The 19,031-nt window shown below is 52.1% G+C and overlaps 1 protein-coding gene across 1 annotated transcript in view; it reads right to left on the reverse strand.

Annotated features, from left to right (window-relative positions):
• CRACR2A (calcium release activated channel regulator 2A) overlaps positions 1 to 13,336 on the reverse strand; it is a 104,089-nt gene extending 90,753 nt beyond the window's left edge. The window contains exon 1 of the mRNA XM_059080694.2: positions 13,127 to 13,336. The gene's annotated coding sequence lies outside the window, so the exon portion shown is untranslated. The remainder of the gene's footprint in view (positions 1 to 13,126) is intronic.
• Between the last annotated feature and the right edge of the window lie 5,695 nt (positions 13,337 to 19,031).

Consider the following 19,031-nt stretch of genomic DNA (forward strand, 5'->3'; position numbering starts at 1 on the left):
GCCATGGCTCACGGGCCCAGCCGCTCCGCGGCACGTGGGATCCTCCCGGACCGGGGCACGAACCCGCGTCCCCTGCATCGGCAGGCGGACCCTCAACCACTGCGCCACCAGGGAAGCCCCTCATTACGGATTTTCATGCCCTTCCCCAGGCACCCAGCGGAGCGCCTGACGGGCCGGCAGCGGCTGGTGCTTGAGGAACGCACGTGAGTTTTAACCAATCAGCAAAGCCCAGGACAGCATATCTGCCTCCTCAGAATAATCATGTGCTGCACCCCAAGGCCAAATGGATTTACCCAGCAGTTCTCATGGGCTCACATTTACAGAGGCCCCTAGTGCAAGACGCTGGGTTAGGGGACAGGGATAAAAAGTGAGTGACACGTCAGCTGGGCCCGCAGAAAGCTCACTGTCAAATGCAGACAGATGCATGTGACGACCTAATATGTGAGGTGGAACGGGGCAAGGTAATAAGTGTGCGTGTGTGTGTGTGCGTGTGCGTGTGCGTATGTGCGTGGGGGGGGTGTGTACTGAAAAAAGAAAGATGGGAGGGAAATATACCCCAATGTTACTAGTGATTATCTCTGTTTATTGGGTTTATGGGTGATTTTTTTTCTCTTCTTTACTGTTTGCTACTTTCTCAGATCTTTCTTCTTAGGATAAACATATATGTGATTTGGTGGGAAGTGAAGACTTTGCAGAGGATGGGGTACATACATGGGCCCCGCAGGATGGGGAGAATTGGGCAGGGAGGAAACTAGGGGAGGAGACTCCAGGCAAAGGGGGCAGCATGAAATGGTCCACCAGGCTGAAGCAGGGGGAGGCCGATTTGGGGTAACGAGAGCAATAAGACTATGCCTGGGCATTCACGTCGAGAGAGGTAGGACTGGGGGCCTGGGAGCCTGGGGGGCCAGGCCAAATGGACCCAGTGGCTTATTCTGTGCTCCTATAGCCCTTGGTGTTTGCTGTTAATACGTCACTCATTACACTGCATTACACTTGGTTCTATTCACATCTTTCCCCCCACTAAATTTTTAGCTCCTGGCGGTCAGGGATCCTGGCTCACTCATTCCGTAACCATAGCACTAGCGCAATGACTAGCGCAGGACAGGAGTCCACAGAAGCTCCTTGGATGAGCTGAATGCTAAGGGGGTTACTCTTTATTTCGTTGGTGATAAGGACTTATCATGGGCTGCAGAGACGTACTCACTTAAGGCAGCTAATATGTGCCAGGCGCTGTGCCGGGTGCAAGGACATTGTCCTAACTGATCCCACTTTCAACCTGTTGTGGTATCGACCGCCCTCGTTTACCCACGAGGCTCAGAAAGGGCAAGTCACCTGCCTGAGGTCACACAGCCAAGGGTAAAGAGAACCAGCACAGTTTGAAGATAGTGTGGAGGACGGAGTCAAACCGAAACCTCGTAGAAACAAGGAGGCTAGAGCAGCGAGGGGCTGTGGCGACCTGGGCTGGCCCAGCTGCTCAGAGTGGGGAGGGGAGGGGAGGGAAAGGCTGGAGGGCGCGGCCTGAAGGCAGTTCCGACACCTGAGCACGGACCTGCGCCTCGGCTGCTTCCCGAGCATGCTCGTTACTTCTGATGCCAACTCAGGGACAAACAGCTCCACAGGGGCTCACCCACGTGGCTGAGTTCTGGGAGCTCCCGCCTCCCGGAAATCGGGCCTGTGGAAAGAGCCCCTCGCCAGCCCGGGCTGCAGGCATCGCTGCCGCCCCCCCATCCCCCGCAGGGCTTTACAACTTCCTGACCTCGACGCTGTCCTGTCGAATGTCCGTCAGACTGGCCCCGACCGCAGCAGACGTGAACTCCCCCGGAGACAGAACTGGGAGCCAGGAGTGGCATCCCATCCATCTCGATCGCCGACTAAAGAGGTCAGCTTTACCGACTTCCCCCCCCCACCCCCGCCAGTTTCCTCATCTGTAAATGGGGAGGGTCCATCCATTTGTAAATAGGGCAGATCTTCAAGGGGCAGATGCCCTTTGAGGCCCTCAGGCTAGGTTCTCTGTTGTAGGCTCTCAGGGACCTCGACCCCTCTCCAGCCCCTCTCCAGCGTGTATGCCCATCGTAACGACGTGTAGCATCAGTCAGCCTCTCTCTCTCCTGCTGGGCCTAAGCCCCCCGAGGGCGGCTTGGCCTGCTCCCAGCAGCACCCTCAGCCCTGTCCCGAGTGCTGAGCGGGAGGCCGCACCCCGTGTCTGTCCACTGAATGGGCCGTTGGCTGCTCTCGGGGCCGCCCCTTCTCCGGGTTGCCCCCCCCACCCCGTGGGAAGGCAGCCAGCCCCAGACGTCCCATCACAGCAGGGAATATCCGGGAGGCGTGACTCCCTGGGGTCCAGTTTCTCCCCACAGTTCAGGGGGCCAGGTAGTGTCAGGTCGGTGGGTGTCCTCCACTCACCCCGGGAAAATCCCTCGGGTTCTCTCGCCGGTAGGACGACATGGGAGGTGGAGGCTTTGAAACAGTCTGTATGTCTGCGTTCAGAACGCTCTGCTGCTTGACTGGAAACATCTCCACTGGTGCCCTCTCTCGGGGTCCCAGTGAGATGAGCGCCCGGGGAGGCTTAGCGGCAGCAGTGGTCCTCCGTCCCTGACTTCAGCATCAGGCTCACTTGCAGATGCCCTTCTTTTTCACAACCCATAATGGGCAGGGGTTCCTGGAAGCAGGAGGATGGATGACCTCTACCAGAGCACCCCATCCAGGGGGCCCCAGCATTGCTCCTCGAGGTCAGCAGCTGCCTTCCGACCTGCACCAGCATATGCTGCAGCCTCGCCCTCGACCTCAAAACAGAAGCCACTGACCTCACAGTGTCAAAGGGGGGTGTCCGTGGAGGACGTGACCTGCCTTCTCTAAAGACGTTCATCCCCACAAAAGGCAATGAAGGTGTTCCTGTGCCCTTCCGTCATATCTGGGACACGAGGTGACGTGAAATCCGCAACACGGCTGACAGCTGGCTGCCGCCTTGTTTCTGCCCCTTCTCTGCATCCCATCCGGGCGCCCTTGCCCACCCCCCGGTTCAGGGCACTGTAGTCCCTAGACAGCTCCTGCCGGGCAGCACTTAAGGGCTTCTCCACCCCTAAGGCAATCATTCTTAGGGTGACCTCTGCTCCCGCGCTACTGGTCCTTTCTTTGTCTGCTATTCAAAACAATGCCTGGGAAGTGCACACAGGAGATCCAGTCACGTGATTAGTGAGTTCCAGTACAAACACTCTCACTGCAGCTCCCACCCAGCTGGCCAAAGAGTCAGGGAGGACTCCGGTTTCCCAGGCTCCGAAAAGAACGTTTCCCTTGCTTGTGTTGGCAGAAAGTAGGGTTTGGGTCTGGGTTTCAACGCAGTGCCCACGAGATGTCTCCAAAAGAGAACTGGCTGGTTATTAACAAAGTACAGTTGGCACTGTGCGTGCTCGGGAGCTGGCTGCTCTCATTCCAATGCGGTGGGGGCTGAGGACGGTCGATCTGGGATTCATTGGAAGTTATGGAGCTTTATTTAGGGGTCTGCAGAAGGGATCAGCTTCTAAGACGTCGGCAGATCCACCCACTGATGCTGGTGAAGTCACCCAGACCTCCGGGGCTGGGAAACAAATGCTCCACTCAAACTCATGAAGCCGCCATGGAAAAGAGGTCCCCCCCGCCCCCAATGCAGGGAGGGGCGGAGAGCAGAAGGGACTCAGTGTTGAGACGTGCAACCCCAGGCCTGGCAGGCAGGCCTCCAAACTTTGCCACGTTGCTCCCTCCTCAGCATCCCTTGCTAGCCCCCATGCTTGTGGAAGGAAGTTCACACTCCCTTCCTGGGTTCCTGGGCCTTTTGTGCTCTAAGGAGGTGTGCCAAAGGCGATTCCCTGAAATACGCCAGGAGAGATGGAGAGGAAAGGCATCGTCAACTTCTGGGGTGCTCTGGGGCGGGGGCTCTGTACAGAGGGAGTTCCCACTCGTCTTAGGAACAGCCCTCTATGGTGGCCACTCTGCCTGTATTCTACCTCTAGCCGTGCCTTCTCAATTTCATTCATTTTGCTTCCATTTCTGAAAAACTCCTTTACTCCCTCCATCTCACCAAAATTTTTATAAATGGTTCTTTTTTAAGAATTTATTTATTTAATTTAATTTTGGCTGCGTTGGGTCTTCGTTGCAGTGCGCGGGCTTCTCATCGCGGTGGCTTCTCTTGTTGCAGAGCACGGGCTCTAGGCACGAGGGCTTCAGTAGTTGTAGCGTGCGGGCTCAGCAGTTGTGGCTCGCAGGCTCTAGAGCACTGGTTCAGTGGTTGTGGCGCACGGGCTTAGCTGCTCCGCGGCATGTGGGATCTTCCAGGACCAGGGATTGAACCCATGTCCCCTGCACTGGCAGCAGGATTCTTAACCACTGTGCCACCAGGGAAGCCCCATCACACCAAATTTTATCCACCCTATAGGCGGAGCATTTGTTTTCTGGGGCTGCCGAAACAAATGATCAAAATCTGGGTATCATATATACATTACCAAACGTAAAATAGATAACTAGTGGGAGGCAGCCGCATAGCACAGGGAGATCAGCTCGTGCTTTGTGACCACCTAGAGGGGTGGGATAGGGAGGGTGGGAGGGAGACGCAAGAGGGAGGAGATATGGGGATATATGTATACATATAGCTGATTCACTTTGTTATAAAGCGGAAACTAACAATTGCAAACCAATTATACTCCAATAAAGATGTTAAAAAAGAAAAAAAGAAACAACTAGGTATCTTAAAACAACAGAAATGCATTCTCTCATAGTTCTAGAAGCCAGAAGTCCTAAATCAAGGTGTCCACAGGGCCGTGCTCCCTCCGAAGGCTCTAGGGAGAGTCCTTTCCTTACTTCTGGCTTCTGGCGCCTCCCGGTGTCCCTTGGCGTGTGGTTCCACCACTAGAGGCTCTGCCTCTTCTTCACACAGCCTTGTCCTCTCTGGGTCTCTCCTCCGTGTGCCTCTTATAAGGACACCTGTCATTGAATTTAGGGCCCACCTGGATAATCGGGATGGTCTCACCCGGAGATCTGCAGCTGAATGACATCTGCAAAAACCTTTTTCTGACAGGCTCACATCCATAGGTTCTGGTAGTTGGGGCAACCAGAGCCTCTCAGTACATTAGAATCATCTGGGGACGGTTTTATACTCCAGATGCCTGGGCCTCACTCCAGAGATTCAGTTTCACATGATCCTGAGTGGGGTCAGAGTGTGAGGAATGGGGTCAGGGAGGGGAACAAGGTTTTGCTGTTTGGTTTCTTAGAGTTTCCCGGGCTCGAGGACTCACAGCCTCTCATCCAAGCAGACATCATGGGTGACACCAACTTTCACTGATAGGATGATTTTCAGTTTACTCGCAAATCACACTGCCTGTCATCTATTGTTTTTTCAACGTTGCACAAAGAAGGTCAGAGACCTCCAAGACCATCTCGTCCAATGGTGCCCCGCCCTCTCCAATCAACACCCCATTTTTATAACAAATATTTGGAAACACCCCCTTTGCCACCAGAAATGAAACTCCTAGATAAATCAGTTGACCCACATGCATCATTGAGCTCTAACTGTAATCTGAAGGAGGAAAGGGAATGCCATTTGTAACAAAATAATAACTTTTTCAGTAAGGAAGTACTCATGCGTGACTGCCCTGGAACCCAGAATGAGGCAGATGATGCTTATACCTACTCGTGATGGGTAAGGTTAGGCTAAACAATCCATATAAGAAGCACAAGGAAATAAAAGAGCAGAGGACAACAGAATAAAACATGTGAGGATGAGAAATAACAAACCCGTTTACCTGTCTGCATCTGATAACAGGAAGGAAATCACCTCACTGTGAAATTAATTACAAGTGTGGAAATAGAGAAAACAAAGAAGTAAATTATTCTTGTCAGTGAGCTAAGCCTTGTATACAAGTATGATGTAATGTACTTGAGCGTGCTGAGACATGGAACAAAGTATTATTGAAAACAAGTCTCTAACCTGGAATTTCCACCCATGGAATGGGGTAGGCACACATATTCAGTCTTTTTTTCTTCATTTTTATTTATTTTTTTATACAGCAGGTTCTTATTAGTTACCCATCTTATATGTATTAGTGTATACATGTCAATCCCAATATTCAGTCTTCAGCATTAAAAAAGCCTTGGAAACATTATCCTTTTCCTTCAGGGAGAGGGGAGAGGACGACGGATTGGAAAAAGTTGTTTGGTAGATAGAACTCTAATGAGAACATCAGAGTTGGAGTGAAACACACAGGCAACCCCAAAGAAAACCATTGTACTATATAAATTTTGCAAGCAGTTTCTTATCATTGAACTCCTTATACATATGTATATACATAGACAGATAGATAGATTCGATTATACATATACATACAGTAGACTATAAACTATTTAAAAAACAGCTTCTATAGAGAAGTTCACTGAGATGGTGGCATCTCAGGTGCCTGCTAATTTAATAATGTGCTGCCCTATGTCTATGTCTGTTAGATGGAGTCTCGAATCTCCTGTTACAAAGGTTTCCTTGCCTTTGCAGTAACTCCACATTGCACTGAAACCCTTTTCAGGTAAATGTATGTTTGGAAATGCTCTAAAGTAGACAGAACGCGTGGAGTGGGGAAATTATCCAGTCACCTCAGGACTCTGCCTTTATTCCATTTAGGCTTCTCGCCCCAAAACAACCAACCCCTAAATCACTGGGCTTTAGGCGTAACTTCTTTGAAAATGTTTCACACTACTATGTCTAAAGGTACTAACTAATTTCTCTTTGTGTTGGATTGAATTTGGCAGGGCAGGTGACAGTTCTTCACTGATGGGGTTGATTTGCACGTGGAACCACATGGAGCATCCCTAACCCTAACCCTAACCCCTAACCCCAACCCTAACCCTAACCCCTAACCCCTAACCCCTAACCCTAACCCTTTCCTAACCCTAATCCTAACCCCTAACCCCTAACTCTAACCCTAACCCCTAACCCCTAACTCTAACCCTAATCCCTAACCCCTAACCCCTAACCCTAACCCTAACCCTAACCCCTAACCCTAACCCCTAACCCCTAACCCTAACCCTAACCCGCACCCAGTCAATGCCAAGGGCATCTCTTAGTCCCATGGCAGTTCAAAGCCACCCCACAGATTTCCAGAATGCCCTGCGTGGCTTCAACACTCAAAGCTCTGTGGTCCTTGGACCAGTAGGAGCACCTGGGAGTCTGTTGGAAACGCAGGATCTTCAGCCTTGGACTAGACCTACCGCATCAGAATGTTCCTTTTATGAGGAGACCCCCAGGTGATTCATCCACTCACGGAACACACAGCGAGGCACCACTCCGCCGACCCCATTAGGGATCCTCACCAAGTTCAACCTCATTCCTTTCTCCAATGAGAAAACAGGCCCAGGAGGGCAGGTCAGCTGTACATTTTGCTCCTCTTTTTTTTTTTTTTTTCTAATGGAAGTATACTTGATTTACAATATTGTGTTAGTTTCAGGTATATAGCAAAGGGATTCAGTCATACATACACACATATATATGTATATATCTACGTTCTTTTTTCTTCGATTCTTTTCTATTACAAGATATTGAATATAGTTCCCTGGGCTCTACAGTAAATCCTTGCTATTTATCTCCTCTCCTTGTCCCTAAGTTCCTTGAGGACAAGAAGGACACAGGATTCCTCTCTTGAATGTCCACCCAGCTGCCAGCACGGAGAAGCCCGCACAGCTGTGGCCCTAGAAATGCCTGTTGTCTGTAGTCCCTCCGGACTCCAAATTCTCCTTTGTACCCAGAAAGCAACTCGTTCCCTTAGCTCCTCCACAGAAGCACAGGCCACATTCCCCCAGCCCTCACGGTCACCGGGGCACGGCCACCTCCTGGGTCTTGTCAGTTTCACCACCAGCCCCAGCTGTACCGAGGACCACAGGGTTTGAAGAGGCCCTGGCTCCCTCCCCCTCCCCCTGCCTGTGGGCCCTTGTGGTTATCGAGAACGAATAAATAGAAAGCAACCCCCCCCCACCCCATTGCTCTAAGATAACCACAGAGATGACAGATGCTGCAAACTTGGGGGAGATGAAAGATAAACAGTGACGATAAAAAACGGAGAAAGGCGTGTCCCAGTGACGAGAAGCCCCGGCCTGCAGTTCGTTCTGCTGGGGTGTGATTTCAAAAGTCCCAGACATACATATGTCCACGCCACTCTCTCACTTCATTCCAGCCTACCCTCCCCCTCCCCGTGTCCTCAAGGCCATGCTCTAATAGGTCTGCGTCTTTATTCCCGTCTTACCCCTAGGTTCTTCATGACCCTTTTTGTTTTTTAGATTCCATATATATGTGTTAGCATACGGTATTTGTCTTTCTCTTTCTGACTTACTTCACTCTGTATGACAGACTCTAGGTCCATCCACCTCACTACAAATAACTCGATATCGTTTCTTTTTATGGCTGAATAATATTCCACTGTATATATGTGCCACATCTTCTTTATCCATTCATCTGTCAGTGGACACTTAGGTTGCTTCCATGTCCTGGCTATTGTAAATAGAGCTGCAGTGAACATTGTGGTACATGACTCTTTTTGAATTATGGTTTTCTCAAGGTACATGCCCAATAGTGGGATTGCTGGGTCGTATGGTAGTTCTATTTGTAGTTTTTTAAGGAACCTCCATACTGTTCTCCATAGTGGCTGTACCAATCAAACGTAAAACGGATAGCTAATGGGAGGCAGCCACATGGCACAGGGAGATCAGCTCGGTGCTTTGTGACCACCTAGAGGGGTGGGAGGGAGACGCAAGAGGGAGGAGATATGGGGATCTATGTATATGTATAGCTGATTCACTTTGTTACAAAGCAGAAACTAACACACCACTGTAAAGCAATTATACTCTAATAAAGATTAAAAAAAAAAAAAAAGTCCCAGACGGCGGCCTATGAACTGTGCCCTGTGAACTGTGCCCTGCTGGCCCCATCCCCGCCCCCAGACTGGCCGGGCCAGTCCTTCACTGGGGAAGAGAGTCGGTGCCTCCCAGGGAGGTAAGCCCAGCTCAGCTGCTCAACAAATGGCCAGGAACGAGAAAAGCTGAGCTGGGGCACAGCGAAGGGAAAGGAGGCTTCCTTCCGGCCGCCTCTCGACCCCGGCCGAGGCCGTCTCAAGGAGCCCACGGCCTCCGGAGAGCAGGACCATCCGCCTCCCTGGAGGCTGCGGGTAGAAGGATGGCTTAACACCTTAAGTCACAGCCTCTGCTTCCGGGACCCGCTTCCTTCCTTCATCAGGCAACGGTGGACCCAAGACAGGAAACCACCCACCTCCGTACTCCACAGTGAATTCGTTTCTTTTGTCAAGAAGTTCAGGACCCAGCCTGACACATCCGTGTACCAGGTGGCACTGCAGCTTTTGGCCCACATGTTCTCACTCGGCCCCTCCGACCAGGATGTGGCTCTTTCGTCTCATCTCTCACGCCTGGCACGGGGCCTGGCATGCAGAAGCCTCTCCATAGATGTTTGGGTATAAAAGACCCTCAGGGGCAATGAAGCCAATTCCTCTCTACACAATGTGACAGACCACAAAGGATGAGCCATCGCCTTTGTTAGGAGAACAAAATGGCATCCTCCTGATGTGCCTTCCTTGGGGCACGTCGCCATCTCAGCCATTCTCAGAGATGTTCTCTCTGTCGTGACCGTGCTCACCGTGCCACCACTGACAACAGTCACGAAGGTGACAGGTGTAACCGTAAACCACACCTCTTTTTTAAGACTTTGGAGGCAGCATAATAAATATATCGGCTAAAACAACAGGTTGTAGAGCCTGAAATTCTTGGGTCAGATCCTAGGTCTGCCACGTACAAGTTACGGACCTTGGCTGAGCGGCTGCACTCCGTTACTGTCTTCTTGTCTATAAAACAGGAGCAGGGATATACCATGTCCTCGTGGGGTTCTGGTGAGATGATATGTGTCATCGAACAGTACTCTTGACTGTCCTGTTCGTTTTTACTGCTGGTCTCTGAGCAGCTAAAGTTCTCCAAGCAGAGCAAAAGCAACCAACGAGCAGAGTTCCTTCCCTCCTACTCTGGGATGAGAAGAAGACATGGGCCTAGCAAGGCAGGGCTGCACTCGAGCGCTCAGACACAGGGGCCGACCCATCAGGTGCAAGTGAAGCAGAATCACATCCATGTAGATGTCTGCCCTTCCCTTTCTTCTGGAAAAAGACGGCCTCCCTGGCTTCCATTTTCCATTTTGAAGAGACGTGAGGACGAGAGAATTTCCCTTCCTTCTTAATCTACTGTGAGAAAAGCAGCACCCTCATGTGCTCAGTGAGAGTCAACACTCAGCCTTAGTGGAAGAGACAGAGCGGGGGTGGAGAAAACGCTGGGTGTGGGCAGGCTGGTCCCCACTTAGGGACCCTGAGGGACAGCTGCCACTTGATCCAACCGGCTGTCAACATACAGTCATTAGAACCCAGCGCTTCCAGCCCTTTTGATCATTCAAAGATATTTCCGAATTTTAAAATGTTGTACATGTTCAGGTACAGGACGAAGTATAGTTTTGTTCACTGCAACGTTACTTGCAATAAACACCAAACAGCTATAAACAGCGTGTGTCCATCAGCAGGGACTGGTTGAATAAGTGGCGGTGCATCCGTACAACAGAACACTCACAACCATACAACAAACTGCTGCGTCTATGGGATACGCAGCGGCCCTCGGAGGGAAGCTCACCGCGATACATACGGCGGAGTACTACGCCCCTGTGAAAAAGGAGGGGAGAGCTCTTGGTTCACTGACAGGAAAAGATGGCCAAGGTCAACGAAGCGACAAAAGCGAGGTAAAACAGCGTGTGGAGTATGTATATACTATAATCACGTAAGAAAGAATGGGATGGAGGGAGAGCGTATATTTGTACTGCTTCTTCTCTGCCATAAGAAACTCTAGAAGGATGTATAAGAAACAAATAGAAATAGTTACTGGGGAGGGGGCGGGACGGGCAGATAGAGGCTGGTGTGAGAGGTAACTAGATATCTTTCTATAATGATTTGATTTTTGTTTGTTTGTTTGTTTGTTTCTTTGCGGTACGCGGGCCTCTCACCGCCGCGGCCTCTCCCGTTGCCGAGCACAGGCTCCGGACGCGCAGGCTCAGCGGCCACGGCTCACGGGCCCAGCCGCTCCGCGGCACGTGGGATCTTCCCAGACCGGGGCACGAACCCGCGTCCCCTGCATCGGCAGGCGGACTCTCAACCACTGTGCCACCAGGGAAGCCCTAATGATTTGATTTTTGAGCTATGTGAATATAGCACGTACTCCAAAAACAATATAAAAACAATGTGTACACCAGCCAGTGTGAACTACACACATCTACAGACTACACACGGCCTGTCGGCCTCGGCTTTACAACCTCTGCACTAAGGCGTCCCGACCGGGAGGCAGAAATTTGGCAGCACGGGGTCCCGGTTGTATTGGGTTTGAAGACCAGCAGGTTGTTCAAATCTGGCACCTGGAACGCCCTCTGGGTTGCCTGGCAATGAGCTGATTGGGCCCAGGGGCTCCTGTTCTCCCAGGAGGAGGGGGTGCCACTCTCCACCCCCTTCTGAGCTTGGGTTGACCGGAACCCAGATGGTCTGTTTGCTCCCGTCTGTTGAGGCCTCTCCCTGACTTGTCCTACAAAAAAGGTGCAGCGATAGGGGCGTGGCGTCCCTCCACTGGCCAGAGTGTCACGTGTGTTCCGCTGGGCCCAGCCGCGTTCCCCGGAGGATGCCGAGAGAACAGAGGACGCGGCCCGCTGATTCATCTCCCCGTTCCTTCCACCCGCACCGAGGGACACAGTAACCATTCCCCCCGGCCCCGCGTACGACCTCGTCTTGTCACTGAGGAGAGCTCACTTAGCGTTCCAGGTTGAGTTACGATCTCCAAGAGAAGGCACAGTGAAGTCCGAAATCCCAAGACCTCAGAAGGTACCCCAATGTGACCGGTGTCCTCAGAAGAAGACAGTCACGTGAAGACAGAGGAACACAGGGATAAACCGCGTGACAACGCTGGCAGAGCGTGGATTACGCGGCCGCAAGCCGAGAAACGCGCAAGGTCGCCGACCAACTGCCAGGACAAGGAGGAGGCCAGGAGGCATTTCCCCTGCAGGTCGGAGAGGGAGCAGGGCCCTGCGGACACCTTGACTTTGGACCTCCGTCCTCCAGAACCGTGAGACGACCCATTTCCGTTGTTTTAAATCACCCAGCGTGCGGCACTCACTAGGGCAGCCCTGAGGAATGAATACAGTCAGGCCAGCTCTCGTGGCAACGGCATCGGACATTCTGCCACCGCAGGAGGCGCTCAGGAGATGCTGACGGCGACTCTGCCCAGCGAGTGACAGCTGTAGGCCCTGAAGGATCACGCTTTATCGCGTAGGTATTCAGCGAACGATCAAACAGTACGCGATTACTGAGTACCGACCTCGTGAGGAACATAAGAGAAGCAGAGTATTCCGTGACTGCCCTCGAGGAGTCGGCAATCGGAAGATTTGAGACAGACCCGTAAAACGTAACACACATCACAGGGGCCAAATAAGCGTGACCTCACCCCCTGGCGGACGCTACACGGGTCACCCGTAACTAAACCCTACTGTGCTGCCATCGGACCCCATCTTCTAGTGTATTTCATTTTGGCTGAGGAACTGGGGAAACCAGAATGTCAGGCTAGCAGACAACTTCTAGAAGCTGTGGCCCCTGCTCCTGGCCTGGAACCCAAACCCCTCGGCCACCGCGGAGGCCCACTGTTGTCCGTGACGTTCACCTGCCACCCTCGATCGAAGGCTCTCACGTTGGTTGCTCACCCACTTGCCTCCTCCGTTCAGAGAGGCAGGCCCTGGAGGGCCGGTGAGCCTCTCCTGCAGCCCCTCCACGAACCCGGCACGCAGAAAACACAGGGGCCGCACGGTCTGGGCCTGGTCTGGGGGTGCACTTTGGTAAAAGCTGACCGAGGGTTTTTCAGAGGGGCTACAGAAGATGGGAGGTCCTGTTTCCCGTGGCGTCATTCAGAACCTCTGCTCGTTCGGCCCAGCCTTCCTGCAGGTGGCTGCTCCCACCGTACCTGCCCCTGGGAACGTCTGATTCTCACCATAAGAAGCCTCGTGCCCAGCTACACACCCGGGGTGTAGGCAGGGGTGGGGACAGCTCACCTTGACGGGTCTCCCCTGCGGCTTCTTCTGGATCCCGGTCTCCGGGGTCCTGCTGCAGCTCTCTCCGGGGCCGCGCTGAACGCCAGGTGGAGCCCCGGGCCGGGTTGATGAGGCAAGGCGGCAAGTCGTCACCGCCCCACCCTTGACAAGCAGCCCAGTGGCCCGACCGTGGCTCCAGGCCAGTCTCCAGACAGGCAGCTGTGGTCAGGGCGGGACCTGCCGGCAGAACACAGACGGAAGGTGTCCTCAGTTTGGCTTCAAGTAACTCAGCATAGATCTCAGGATAGAGAACACGCCCTGAAAGTCTCTTAATTTTCCTCCTGGGACTTCTGAAATCCACTGCCAGCTGTGGTCTGGGGTCAGGTTTTGCAGCAGACCCTGGCTGCCTGCCTAATATCCCTCATTTTTCCCTTCCTCCTTTCCAAAGAGATTCCAGTTTTGCTCATCACTCAGGGTAATAAGCGACCCTCAGCTCAGGGCCCCATCCAGTCAAAGCAAGTGCAGGCCCTTTTGCCGGAGGGCGGTGGGGGTGGGCTTCTGACCCCCCACTGGTCACTGGGACAGGAGAGGGGCTCTGTGGGAGGGACCCTGGAAATGTTTTCCTGGCCCCTAAGGGAGATGCAGGCCCACCTTCCTCTGGTATCAGGGAAGTGGCAGGATTAAGCTTTGTTCTCTGGAATGAGAGCTCTGGCTTTAAATGCTGACCTGGGACTCCATCCACACAGCTGTGAGAAATCACTGAAGCAACACCTAAAGGCTGCGAGAAACAGGATCTGACGTGCATTTTTAAAAGGTGACTTGGGCTCCTTGTGGGGATGAATTTAGGAGGGGGAGTGGATACACTGAGACCCCTTAGGGGAATATTACAGTCCAGACAGACGCGGGTGTGTCCTGACCAGGGCGGAGGCAGATGAGTAGGTATAGGTGAATGGATGCTAGGCTATTTCGAAGTAGGATCAAGAGGATGCAGGGGTTCTATGCGGCAAAGGCGGAGGAGAGGTGGAGGCTGCCTTGGACTCAGTGGTCCTCTCTACATCCATCCTGGAAACTCTCAGAGATAAAACGGCTCCTGAAAATCTCCTCCTCTTGTTTGCTCGATGCTCCTTCCGGCATCGCGTCCTCGGTGGGTGTGGCTGCTGAACAGAACAAGTCTCCGCTGGGTGAGCCACGCCATGACTGCTCACCGAGGCATCTCCTGAGCTGTCCGGGGCGCTCACAGCAGCCTTTCAGTACAGGGTGGGCTTCTAGGTCCAGAAGGTCGACCTCCATTGGATTGCTTTTTCCTCTCCTAATTTTGTCAATACTAAATAAATATGCTGCACTACTACTTCCCGCATTACGGCAGGCTAAGCACTTAGACTGAGCCTCCCACTGAAAATCTTGTATAAATGATAAAAAACAACATTTCTAAAAGCATTGACGAGCTGGCAAAAAAGGAAGGAACTCGCTGGCCAGGCATGTCTTCAGATAATGGGATATTCAGGTTCTGACTATAATAATGACTATAATGTAATTAAAGAAATTAAAGACGAGCTGGGAAATATGAACAGGGAACAACAACCAAAAAAAAAAAAAAAAAAACCATGAGAAATAATCAAGACGATTTCAAGAAAAATGGACCCAAGAGAATTTTTAGAAATAAAAATTAAATAACTGAAATCACAAACTGTGGACAGACTTAATAGCATAGTAGATACAGCCTAAGAAGGAAGCAGTGAACTAGAAACTAGATCAAAATAAATTAACAAATGCAGCCCCAAAAGATAAAGACTCAAAAATATGGGAGCTGAAGAGACATGAAAAATAGAGGCTAACATATTCTATTTTTTTTTTTGCGGTACGCGGGCCTCTCACCGTTGTGGCCTCTCCCGCTGTAGAGCACAGGCTCCGGACGCGCAGGCGCAGCGGCCACGGCTCACGGGCCCAGCCGCTCCGCGGCACGTGGGATCCTCCCGGACCAGGGCACGAACCCGGGTCCCCTGCATCGGCAGGCGGACTCTCAACCACTGTGCCACCAGGGAAGCCTTAACATATTCTTAAAAGTAGCCAAAGAGAAAGAGTTCCCTTTCAATGGTTACAACGTAGAATACCTTCCACACGCTAAACCAAAGTAACTGTCATCTGAGAATTCTAGCCTTAAAGAATATGGCCTTTAAGAATAAGAGAAATGAAGATATTCTCCAATAAATAAAACTCTAGTTTGTCACAAACAGACCCTCATTAAATGACATTTTTTAAAGCGGTATTTCAGATGGGAGGAAAGATTCTAGATGGAAGATCTGAGATTAAAGAAAGAATGAAAAACAAAGAAAATGAAAATAGATTTTCTCAGTCTGCTGTTGAGGAAATAACATCAATTGGGAGTCAGACATATTTATCTCGCATCTTGCTGTCATTTCTTACTATCTGGGAAGTTTGAATCAAGTTAATCTCTCAGAATCTTGATAGCCTCATTTTAAAAATACATAAGCAAGGTCTTTGTGAGGAATAAATGAGCCACCACATATAAATGCTCAGAACATAGATTCTGCATTTAGAAGGTGTGAAATAAATGTGCATTTCTTATCTTTTCAAAAATTAATAAACAAGCAAGTAAATAAGACGTTGTTAGCAAGAAGGAATCCCTCCCTCTGCTTCAAGTGTGAGATGGAACTCTAGCACTTTTCCACATCGTAGAGGCTGCACTGCAGAGCTGATGCTTTAGAGGTTTTCTTTTCAACTTTTCAGTAGCAAGCCTGAGGTCTTTCAGACAAAATATTTATGATTTCTTTATTTTATAAATATTGCATGTGAACACACAAGCCCCAGGGATAGGCCCTGGATTCCAGCTGAACTCACAATTTTAAAATAAATCTGTGTTCACGGTTTCATGAGATCACAAAATACGTGGTGGCCCACCCAGGGGGGCAAAGTGGCCTGTCCTGCCCACCCCTTCGCAGGGCTCTTCCGCCAGCTAGGAGGTATAGCAGCGCACAGAGGATCCCTCCGTGCAGCTTCTGCATCCTGCCCCTCTGCCCCTGTGCTGACAGACACCCTCCCCAACTCCACCCCTAACTTCACTCTCCTTTTCATTTAGGACATGGAAGCCAAGCTGAGGAAAGCGAGCTTAGTCTCCTTTAGATTCTCTGCCTAACTTTCACATGGCACCAGTTTGGTGGCGGCAGGCAGGGAGGGGACATGGGGATGGAGAAGGGACAGATACACTCAGAACCAGTCTTTCCCTGATGATGTCAAGGAAACAAATAGCACCAGGTAGGAGGTCCCAGGACCTGGGCTGACACCCCTACTCTGCCCTTTGTCACCTATGTGTCCCCAGGCAGGCCAGTTAACCTCTCCGACTTTATTTTCCTCGCCTGTAAATTGGAGTCAACAATTATTCCATGTTTGTAGAGCATTTTACAATTTCCCAACTGTTTCCTCAGTCATAACTTCATTTACTATGCACCGTCAGGTACACAGTACCCAGCATAACGCACACCTCAGTGCTGTAAGGATTTAAAAGCAGAGCGTGGACGGCTGTGTACGCGGCAAAGAGCTCCGTCCGCATGAAGGATCGTGACCGGGCGGCGCACGGCCGGCCCTCTTAAGGGCGGGGGCGCCGCCGTCCAAGTGCCCGTGTGCTGGGACCGACTCTACGCTGGCCGGCTCTGTGACCTTGAGCGAGTTGCTTAGCTCCTCAGTTCCTCGCTTCTAAGCGAAGGATGGTAACGTTAGCCCCACCTCGCAGCTCAGGGCTCCGCACGTGGGAGGCTCTCCGGGAATGAGAACTGACTGTCTCGACCCCGGGTTAAGGCCACGGGTGTCTGGCCACACACATCGGCGCCCCCTGACTCCCAGCACCCTCCACCCTTTATTATCCGCGGTTACATGCACTCTCCCCACGCCTGGGCAAATATCTGCGCAGGGAGGGCAGAAGCCCGGAACAACAGAACCCACTGTGGACGGCTTCTTGAAGACGCCCGGCCTTCAGCTTCTCGCTAGATTTGTGGGTGTCTCCGGGCTGCTCTGGTGGAAGCAGAGCCCAGGCTCCCCGAGGTCCCAGGCAGCCCGACTCTTCCCACTGCCGGCTGAGGGTCTTGCTTCAGCGGCCAGAGAGGTCTGGGATAGAGGTCGCCGGCTAAGCCTCAGTCCCCTAACTGGACCGTGCGGCCACCCTATTAAAAGGCGCCCGGGCCTGAGCCGACACCACGTGGACCTGTTAGATGACCTGCCAAGCAAACGGTTAATTCAGCCCAACTTGACGAGTGGATGGAAACCACCGGGCTGCAAAAAACATAAGCAGCCCCACTTCAAAGCACTTTCACCTTGGCACTGCTCCATCCCACTGTTATGACCTGCCTAAGAGATGGGAAGGACGGCTATTTGATCCGTGAGGCAGCCCAGGCCCACAACCTGCACGTGGAGAGGCTCCTCCCGACACAAACCTGCCACCAGGCACAGCCGCTCACCCACATCTGCCGGCTCTGGCCCCCGGCACTGAGTCCTAGAACTGCATCCTAGGAGGGTCCCCTAGATGGACCCCATCAGGATGGGGCAGGGCCAGAGGACGGGAGCTGGTCACTCAGCTTGTGTCTTAGTCCCAGGAAAGAAAACACATGCTCGGTTGGCCTGGAGGCCAAGCTAAGTGCCACCGGCAGTGGGGCGGGCACACGTGTCCCCTGGGTGACGGCGAGATGGTCAGCCATGACCACCACCGTGCTAGTTAGCGTCTCTTTCTAAAGTGACTCTGGACAGCCCAGCCCAGAGACTCTGCCGGCTGCAGACAGAGCATGGCACCGCCGCCCGGTGAGGGACACACCACAGCCCCGGGCAGGCAGGGGCAGAGAGGTCTCCACCAACCATTGTGACCAGACCTCGGACGGGGCCACCTGTGAAAAGCTGCCTTTGGCCCTGTAACCAAGCGGGGCTGACAAGGCAGCAGACGGGAGAGAAGCTAACAGCGGCCTATTGTTAAAAGGGTATCACCTGGCTTCTCCTTGCCGTCTGTTTTGTTTGGCTTTCCTGGTGGATAAGTTTGCATGAAGGGAGTCAGTCTCTGGGGGTGGGCCTTCCCGCTTCCCCCTCAGCCCCACAGCACCTTCTGTGGGGTTCTGATCACCATCTCCTTCCTAACGGAGCGTGGTCCATGTAACACACACCCACACCCATGCAGATTCTAGAGGTCCCCCCTCCAGAGCAGACACTCGTGTGCAATGCAGGGCCAGCTGTGCTTGACTCTCCACGACAGCCTCTCTCCACGGGAAACAGGAAGGTGCAGAGGGTCCAGGGCCGCAGCCTGGGTCCTCACAGCTTTTAGATGGTAAACTGAGTCAGTGGAGGCCAGCCAGAGGAGGAGGTGACCCTTAGAAATATGGGGAGGGTCGAGGCACATCTTACGGCCTGGGCAGAACTTCATCGGCTTAATTTCCATGCAGACTGGTCCTCAGACGCTGTCTACTAAGATGGACTGAAGAGCCCCCATGGAACATTCTTCCAGGACCCCACCACTCCCATTTGCTGAATTCCACCATCCTTGCAGGCCCTGCTCTGTTCTCGCCTAACTAGTTAAGCCTGTCCAAAGCCCATGTCCTTCTAGAGAGCATACAGGCTGTCCTGCTCCCTCAGCAGGGCTCTCCTATGCTGTCAGAAGAAGTACTGTGGCCTTTGCTCTTTCTCCCAATACAATGTCACTGCACACAGTAGGTGGTCAACCATCTTGCTTTTTTCCGGAGGGTTTTTTGTTGGGGGGGGGCATTAACATTCAATAAGACCGCATTGATTTAGTCCCTCCAGTGTCAGGAAATTCAGATGTGGTGTGTGGAATAACATGATCACTATTCAGTACAAATTAGAGCTTTTGATTCTATTTTTAATTCCAGTAAATAGGACTTGTGCGTTTAAAAAAATATTTTTAGTTTGCAATGTG

This window comes from Kogia breviceps, chromosome 12 (assembly GCF_026419965.1).
Source record: "Kogia breviceps isolate mKogBre1 chromosome 12, mKogBre1 haplotype 1, whole genome shotgun sequence".
Classification (NCBI taxonomy): domain Eukaryota; kingdom Metazoa; phylum Chordata; class Mammalia; order Artiodactyla; family Physeteridae; genus Kogia; species Kogia breviceps.